Source organism: Octopus bimaculoides, chromosome 11, assembly GCF_046866305.1.
Source record: "Octopus bimaculoides isolate indiv1 chromosome 11, ASM4686630v1, whole genome shotgun sequence".
Lineage (NCBI taxonomy): Eukaryota > Metazoa > Mollusca > Cephalopoda > Octopoda > Octopodidae > Octopus > Octopus bimaculoides.
Genome location: NC_142938.1, coordinates 1755501 through 1764407, shown reverse-complemented (window position 1 = coordinate 1764407; position 8907 = coordinate 1755501). Strand labels below are relative to the sequence as shown.

Sequence of the window (8907 nt, the reverse complement as noted above, 5' to 3'; positions counted from 1 at the left end):
TGCCGGCACAATACCAACCAATTATCTCGATCTCTTTCATTTCTCTGTTGCTGTTACTTATACCCAGGTCAGTGGCAATAGAACACAAACATGACCACAGTTCTACCACGTTCATTGCAGTCACATCATATTAGGGGCATCTAACACTACATGATCTTCTGTGTGTTGCCTTTTAAAGATGATTGTGTGTCTTCTGAGGAATATTTATACGTAGAAAACCAGGACAAAGGGCCCGTCAGAGTTGAACGAAACCCCTGATCCGGCGTCCTCGGTGGACGTATTTTCTTCTTATGTCTTTCAATTCCAGACAAATGACTCCAGTAAAAATGAGAAAAGATATATCTATATATATATAAAAAAGAGAATGTATGTCTGTGTGTCTGTGTGTCTGTGTGAATCCCTAAAACTCCAGAACTACACAACCAATTTCATTCAAATTTTACACATGCTTTACTTAGGGTCCCGGTTGTGTTTTAGTCAAAAAACATTTTTAACTTCTTGCATAGTTCGAGCCCACAGCAACATAATATCTCCTCCACTGTTTAAGTATTACGTGTCAAAAGTGAAACAAAAACACTCATGTCAAATACTTTCACTTTAAAAATGAAATTTTTCCACTATTTCAGTATCAAAACTGAAACAATCACATTTCGATACTGTAATTTTGGGGGGATTAATTTACACTGCATACAAAAATACAGACATATTATCACGGTACGTTATTAAACACTCACAGATCTACGCATACATACCTGACGACTGACATGCGTGAAATCTCAATACGAAATTTTATTTTCATTTCCTTTAAAACAATACACATTTGCTGTTCCATTACCGATTAATAATTATCGAAGCAGTTGCAAGGTCGGCAGGTAAAATATAAAATTTTTTGTCTCTCTGTACAAGTGCTTCTATTTCCTTAATTTATACTGCATACAAAAGTACGGACATACTATATACGGTACGTTATTAAACACACACACACATACACATCTACACATACATATACATACTTGACGACTTAATTCTTTTATTAACCACACAGGGTCGAAACACGGAGGGGACAACACAAGGACAGAAAAGACACAAAAGTGGAAGAAAAATAAAATCGAACGAAAAGAATGGTAATGATAAATCAAAAGGTGGAATGACGTCTACTCGAACCCCACACTCCAGTTAACGTCATTGAACGTTTTTAGAAAAAAAAAAACTTTGACACGTGTTATTTTATTTTTGTCTCTTTCTCCTTGTTGTGTGTTGCTTGTTTTATATACTTTGTGGACGACTGACATGCGTGAAGTGTGAGTTGGCCAATGTCAATACAAAATTTTATATTCATTTCTTTTAAAACAATTCATATTTACGGATCAATTACCACCGGATGATAATTATCGCAGAAGTTGCAAGGTAAGACATAAAATTCTTTGTCTCTCTGTAATAATCCTTGTGGCAATTACCGTTAAATTAGCAGTTCCATACATGTGCTATTTCGTTCATTTTGCTTATATTTCATAAATTTACACAGCATACAAAAATACGGACATAATATATATTTACAATTGCTTACAAAAATAGAGATAAATGTATATTTTTTCTATGTTCATAATTTTTTTTTACAATATTGTAAACATTTGCCACCAAAGAAAAGACGTTATCCCTCCAGAAACACGTATAAAGCGAGGACGATTACAGAAAACAAAGGCGAGTGTCTCGACAGAGAAAGGAGACGAGACTTTCTCAAGGTCAGCAGTGCATGCCGCAGCACTTCAGTCTCGAGAGAGAAGGGAGATGAGATTTTCCCAATATCAGCTAAGGCATGCTGTAATACTTAATGCTGAATCATTAGAACAACGTTTAACGCCAGATTAGACAGAGGTCCAATACGATAGCTCTCAGAAATAGATCACATGCAAATTCGCTCTTCGCAACACAAGGAGCTGCTTTCAGATATGATCCATCCTATTCCTATAAAAATGATAATTCTGTACAAAATGGTGTGCTACACTCAAATTGTCGTTTCTGCAAAGCTTTCAAATTTCCAAATGAAACTAATGGCATGTGCTGCTCGGGCGGTAAGGTAAGATTGCAAGCACTACCAGCTCCTTACCGTCTCCCATTGCAACCCATTTCTAGAATGTACCCATTTACCTAGAATATCTCCATTACACCTCCATTCATTTGACTGTCAACCATACGACGGGTCGTGTTAGACGTAGCGTTGACCGCCTCAAAGGAGAGTATTCCACTGAGCTTTTCGGTGGGTTAGAAAATTACATACCTCCACCCCCAATTTCCTATGATAGGTTAGCACTTGGAATCCTCCAATCCTCCGATGTATTACATGTCGATTAGTCGAATTAGACCATCATTTACTCCACAAATGTTTCAACATAACTGTAATATATATATATAAATAAACTATATCATTTTAATCCCGAGCGACGTCGGGTGTCTCTGCTAGTTATATATATATATATATATATATATATATCTATATATATATATATACAAGCTGAGTTTTCGTACATACGACATTTTAAATGTTGTTCCATTTTAAAGAACTGGGAATCTTCTCAGTCGAAATCCACGTCATGATTTACCTGGTATTTCGAGCATGTTAGTCAACCTTTTTTAAGATCATGTTATATCAACCATTACTGTTTTATGCCACGTGGAAGTAGAAAAGTCAACGTTGGCACGAGTTGGATTTGAACTCAAAACGTCTCGCGACACAATATCAAGTATCCGAAATAGATAAATTAATGTACCAGGTTATTATCTCTACGCATCAGTTGACACAGAGAATGTTTTAGAATGTAGAGGAAGGATTGTCTGTCCCTAAAATAGCAGCATGCACGATACTTGTACTAAGACTTGAACTTGTGAAATTTGACATTACGTGTAAAATATTGCCGTAACCATTCGACCATTGTGCGACGATGTATTAGAGCTAGCCTACTTCATCATTGGCGAATATATTAAGATATACTTGCAGCATGAGAATCTTGGAATTAGGCCAAGTCAGCAGGCAAGCAAAGAACTGCACTGCATTACTCTAGGTTTGTATGCGTGAGTGTGGAAATACAGTTGGATATAAGTGTGTGTGTGTGTGTGTGTGTGTGTGTGTGTGTGTGTGTGTGTAAATACATGCTTACATACATAGATTCATACATACATATATACATGTACAAAGACGCGCGCGCGCACACACACACACACACACACACATATATATATATACACACACACACACACAAAAACACATGCGCACACAAAATATACACATCTATGCACAATATATATAAGAACACAGGCATGTATGTATATTCATATTGCTATACATATTCAATTATTTTTATTTCATAAACCTTGCAACAGATACATCATCACCATCATCATCACCATCGTCGTCACCGTTGTCGTGATCATCATCATCATCACAACCACCACGATCACCACCACCACCACCACCACCACCAATATCAACAACAGCATGGAAAGCGGCCACAATAAAAAAAATATTCCATCAACAACTATCTATGCTGACGCCATGATGAACATCAGTCAACAACGAGCCACATTTGGAGCCTTCATATAGACGCTTGACCTTCTAGAAATAACAACCAAATGCCCCAGGAAAAGACACCGACCGTCTTTGATGCTGCGAGCCACGTTGTGCTATGTGGTCCTAGATGTACAATGCCCAAGATAGAAGGGGAATGTCAAGGCTGGAATGTCTTCAGTCAGCACTGCTCAGTTATGGCAGCAACAACAACAGCAACAAAAAGCCTCTATTTGGTCACTGGACTAAGCTAAAAATAACAGCCAGTTCTCACTCAGATCATGCACGAAACATTTTTTTCTTGAAAAGAGAAGATACCTGTAACAAGGATAACGTATATATTTTCATTTATTCTGCACGTGATCCAGTTATCAGACTGTGGCCATACTGGGGCATCGCCTTGAATATTTTTTTGTCGAGCGACATAAACACACACACACACACACACACACACACACATATATATATATTTATATAGACGTACATACGACGGGCTTTGAGTTTCCGTCTTCGAAATCCAAGGCTTTGATCGGCCCGAGACTATAGTAAAAAACACACGTGCCCAAGGTGCCACGCAGTGGGACTGAACCTGGAATCATGTGGTCGAGGAGCAGACACCTTACCATTCAGCCACACCTGCACCTGCTCAGATTTTAGAGACTGGATGGTTACAACAGAAATAACTTTGATCATGTGACCAATAGATTAGGACTACCCTCGGGGGCAAACCACAACAACGACCATTGATATCTTCGTTAGCACTTTTGTCCTAAATATAACATCTTGGCCAGTCTGCAGTTTGGTTATTTGTTCCAAATCCACACCCTTCTTAGAACTACATACACACAGATCTTTTAGACCTTAGGTATATTTACAACACTCCAAGAACCAAAGAAAGATCCTCAAAGAAGTCGATTGATCCGTCAGAACAAGTAGCCTCCTTCTCATAGAAGACCATTGTTTTAAATAAAGAAACACATTAATATTGTCCAACGTTACAGTACGGAATTCTTTGGTCAGAGTTCTGTTGAATGAGAAGGGGAATGGAACTAGAAATAAACAAACCCTTATCTACAGCCTCCTCCTAAAACGTTGTTCCAATCCCTTTCAGCGAATATCTTCAAAACTCCAAAACACGATTACAATATTATCAAAGACTTAAAAGAAGAATCTGCGTGTGTGTATGAGATATCGTTTCTGTTTTTGTTTTTGATTGTTTCAGACATTAGACTGTGGCCATGCTAGAGCACCGCCTTGAAGAATATTTAGTCGAGCGAATAGACTCGAGTACTTCTGTTTTCTTTTAAGACTAGTACTTACACACACACACACACACTCTCTTTTATTCTTTTATATGTTTCAGCCATGAGACTGCGGCCATGCTGGGGCACCGTCAGTGTAATCACGTTTTTTAATTGGCCAATTCTATGGGTTTGGCTTTTGGTGAAGGAGGGTGTTCGATACCGCTGCCCTCTTTTGAGTTTCCTGCCTTCATATTGGTTCATGTTGGATTTTGGATAGTAAGAGGTCAAGTTGTTTCTTGAAAACAACTCCTCCTACTCCATGGAGATCCCTCAGATGTTTTGGCAAGGCATTAAATAACTGTGGGCCCTTGAATCCCAAGCTATTGCAATACATGGTCCTCGCTTTAGATGACACAGCTGGGATTTTTGTAATATTTTTGATCATAGTTTTGTCCGCTGTTCAGAGCTGACTTGGGGTTAAACAGCAGCAGCAACAACAACAACTATGACGATGACAAAGACAACAACAAGTGTTAGTACGAGCACTGGCTAACGAAGTATCTTCCATACGCTCGTTTGATATGCGAGAAATAGCTGCCAAATACCCCTAAAATGACACTATTCTGTCTTAAATAGCGAAAGGGCAAATTAATTCTATCAACAATATTGGTTGGTTATAGGTGGAATGTTTTTGATCAGAGGTCTGTTCAATCAAATCCACCTGGGGCTAAGCAACAACAAAATCAATACCACTCCGCCCACCACTGCAACCACCATCACCACCTCCCTTACAGCAACAACAACCATTAACACCATTACGAAATGTCACGTTAGCATTTGCAGCATCTGTAACCTTGCCAACTACATCTTTGCGCATCATTATCTTTCAACAGTGAAATAGCTGCCACAGTTTTTACCCTGTATGTTTGCTTGATTGTTTGCATTAATGTCCACTTTGCTATCGACAGATATCATTAATAAATTAAAGCAGTATTTGACAGAAATGCAAGTGGGGGGATTTAGATGTATCATATTGCTTTCTGAGCTCAAATCATACCCACACCAAATTTGCTATTCATCTGTGCAAAGTCATTAAGATAAAGTACTAGTCAAGTACCGAGGTCAGTGCAATCAAATATATTCCTCGCGCCACTCAGACCAAGCGAAAACCAACAGTGTCGCAGTGTACCTTGGTCTGAAATTAACATTTATATCAAAACTTCATTCAATTGGTTTTCTCTTTGTTCATCATCTTGGACATATACTTATCTGTACAGGAGAAGGTGTTCTGGTTTCAGTGATTGAATGAAAGCGTTTGATACAGTAAACCAGTCGGGCCTACAGAAGATGCATAGAAATTCTGGATGTGTGAAAAGAGTTCAGTTGTACGACAGAGTCCATACACTCTGGCATTAACGGTAACTTCAGGAAACTCTACTCTACACAGTTTAATGTTACAGTCGGATTCAAAGAGGGCTGCATGCAGGCATCAACGATATTTCCACTTCAATTGTCCAGTAATGCTCGAGGTGAGACTCCTCAACTCAGCCGAAGAAGCAGACATTCAAGATCTGATGTTAACTTGCTTAAGGTGTCCTTCTGCGAAGTCAACGGCGAGGCCACTCGTCTTTTATCGAAGGACCTGTTTATTAGTGATGATTCCCGCGTCTCCGACAGTAAAGAGGACATGCGCCTTATTACATGAATCGAAAACATCGATGAAATACCACAAACAGGTACGAATTCGGCAATCATTATAATGAGATACCCCAGAGAAATCATTAACACTCACAACCAAACATGAAAGACAAAGTCAGGAACACTAATATTCAAACCTTATTCAGGAACCATTTGAACGGGATGGGCTACTCAGCTTGAAGAAAATTCTAACTGGGCCCTACCTGCAAGGTCATGCACTATTTATCTTGATATGAGGTCACCATGTTGTGCAGATATAGTTGTGATGCATGTGCCTGGTGTCCCTTTATCAGACGAGTAATCAAGATGGGTCTATTAGGCTACGTATATTTTATCCCACTGCCATTTTGATGGCATGTTCTGCTCTCTCGCTCAATAATAATAATAATAATAATACAAAATCAGCACTCCTGCTTACTGGTATGGACTTCATCCTGAGCCAGTCGGTGATGGTAAAAATGTCACTATCCTCTGGGATTTTCCAGTCAACACTGACAGAACAATCCAGACTAATCGATCAGACATTAAAAACAGAGAAGAAAGTACTTGTAGACTAATAGATGTAAGTGTTCCCACTGGTAAAAATATATCTGTAAAGGAATTTGACAAATTAAGCAAATTTAAGGACATGGAAATTAAAATGCAAAAGATGTGGCATCTGAAAACGAGAACTGTTCCTGGTATTGTGGGTGCCCTTGGTATGACAAGAAAGGGGTGTCAAAAACATCTAGATAATATCCCAGGAGGACCATGTATCAGAGAAATCCAAAATATTGTGTTGACAAGTATTTCGTACTTCCTTAGAAAAGCCCTATCAATTTAAATGTATGTGTTGTATTACATGAAGATATTTCGATACATCCCCTCCCCCACAAATATGGCTGTCCTTGTGGCAAAACTTGAAACCGTTATTATTATTATAAAGGTGGTGAGCTGGCAGAATTGTTAGCACGCCGGGCGAAATGCTTAGCGGTATTTCGCCCGTCGCTACGGTCTGAGTTGAAATTTCGCCGAGGTTGACTTTGCTTTTCATCCTTTCGGGGTCGATAAATTAAGTACCAGACCAGTCCTCTCTCCCCAAATTTCAAGCCTTGTGCCTTGAGTAAAAAGAATTATTATTTTCTCCCAAAATTTCAGGTGCCTTTAGTAGAAAGAATTATTATTATCATTATTATTATTATTATCATTATTATTATTATTATCATTATTATTATTATTATCATTATTATTATTATTATTATTATTATCATTATTATTATTATTATTATCATTATTATTATTATTATTATCATTATTATTATCGTTACTATTTCTAATGACATCTTTTGAGTAGCTGCAGTATTAGTAATAATAGCATTGCTACTACATCACCATCACCACCAATCACACATACACACCCCCACCGATACCACAGCTTCTACATTACCTTTACCATCTCTCAATAACCGAAGCCGCCACCAAAACACACCACTGAAACCATCAAATGAGAACAACACTAACAATAACAGCAAGAACACTAGCGTTAGTATTTGTTGTCGCTAAGGTTCTTTCCCGCAAAACCAATCATAAGCTTACATACGCTACCACCACCACCACCACCTCACCACCACCACCTCACCACCACCACCAAGAGCAGCAGCACAACAAGCACAAATAACTGCAACAACAACATCAACAACAACAACAGTTAGTTATAACAACACTGCAGAGACCACCCCAAACATGAACGCCGCATACCCCTGTATGCAGACATTGCAAAACAAAATATAAATAAACAATAAATATAAACGAAACAAAATGTCCGACTTTGGCTTCCGGCCCGACATTCGCTATGACCCATATCGAAATTGCAAAAATATAAAAAAATGTAAATCAAATTACAAAAATAAAAAAACAGTAAATAAATATAAAATCAACAAAGAAACAACCATATTTCTCTTTCTTTCTCTCTTCTTTCTGTACATCATTTTCATTCTTTTTCTCTCTCTGTTTGCCTCTTTTTGTTTTCATATTTTTCCCTTGCCTTACGATTCTTGGCGAATCGCCACACAAACTTACTGTCTTACCAATACGAACAACGAACCACCCGACCAACCGACTAACCGAACAGCTGAACAACCGACCGGAGCAAGCAGCCAATCAGCCAACCGGCGGTCGTCATTCATTTTACTCCTCCCACTTCCCGTCCTGTATTTACGATCAGGTATAGAAGTATGCATGCATGAATTCGTGTGCTTGCGTGTGTTTGCGCACGCGCTTGTGTGTGCACAGATAGATAGGGAGAGAGATAAACAGATCGGTAGATAAGCGTATGTCTGCGATCTAACACATACACGGTCAGAAAGACTCGCACAAGCACACGCACAAGTGCTCTCCCCTTTCGCTCTTACACATACGCGCGCG

The 8907-nt window shown here is 38.7% G+C and overlaps 1 long non-coding RNA gene across 1 annotated transcript; it reads left to right on the top strand.

Moving 5' to 3' along the window:
• The first annotated feature begins 522 nt into the window (after positions 1-522).
• On the top strand, positions 523-4826 carry LOC149133154 (uncharacterized). Its single transcript, XR_016243541.1, has 2 exons — positions 523-1407; positions 3379-4826. It is a non-coding gene; the product is annotated as an uncharacterized LOC149133154 (long non-coding RNA).
• The last annotated feature ends 4081 nt before the right edge of the window (positions 4827-8907 follow it).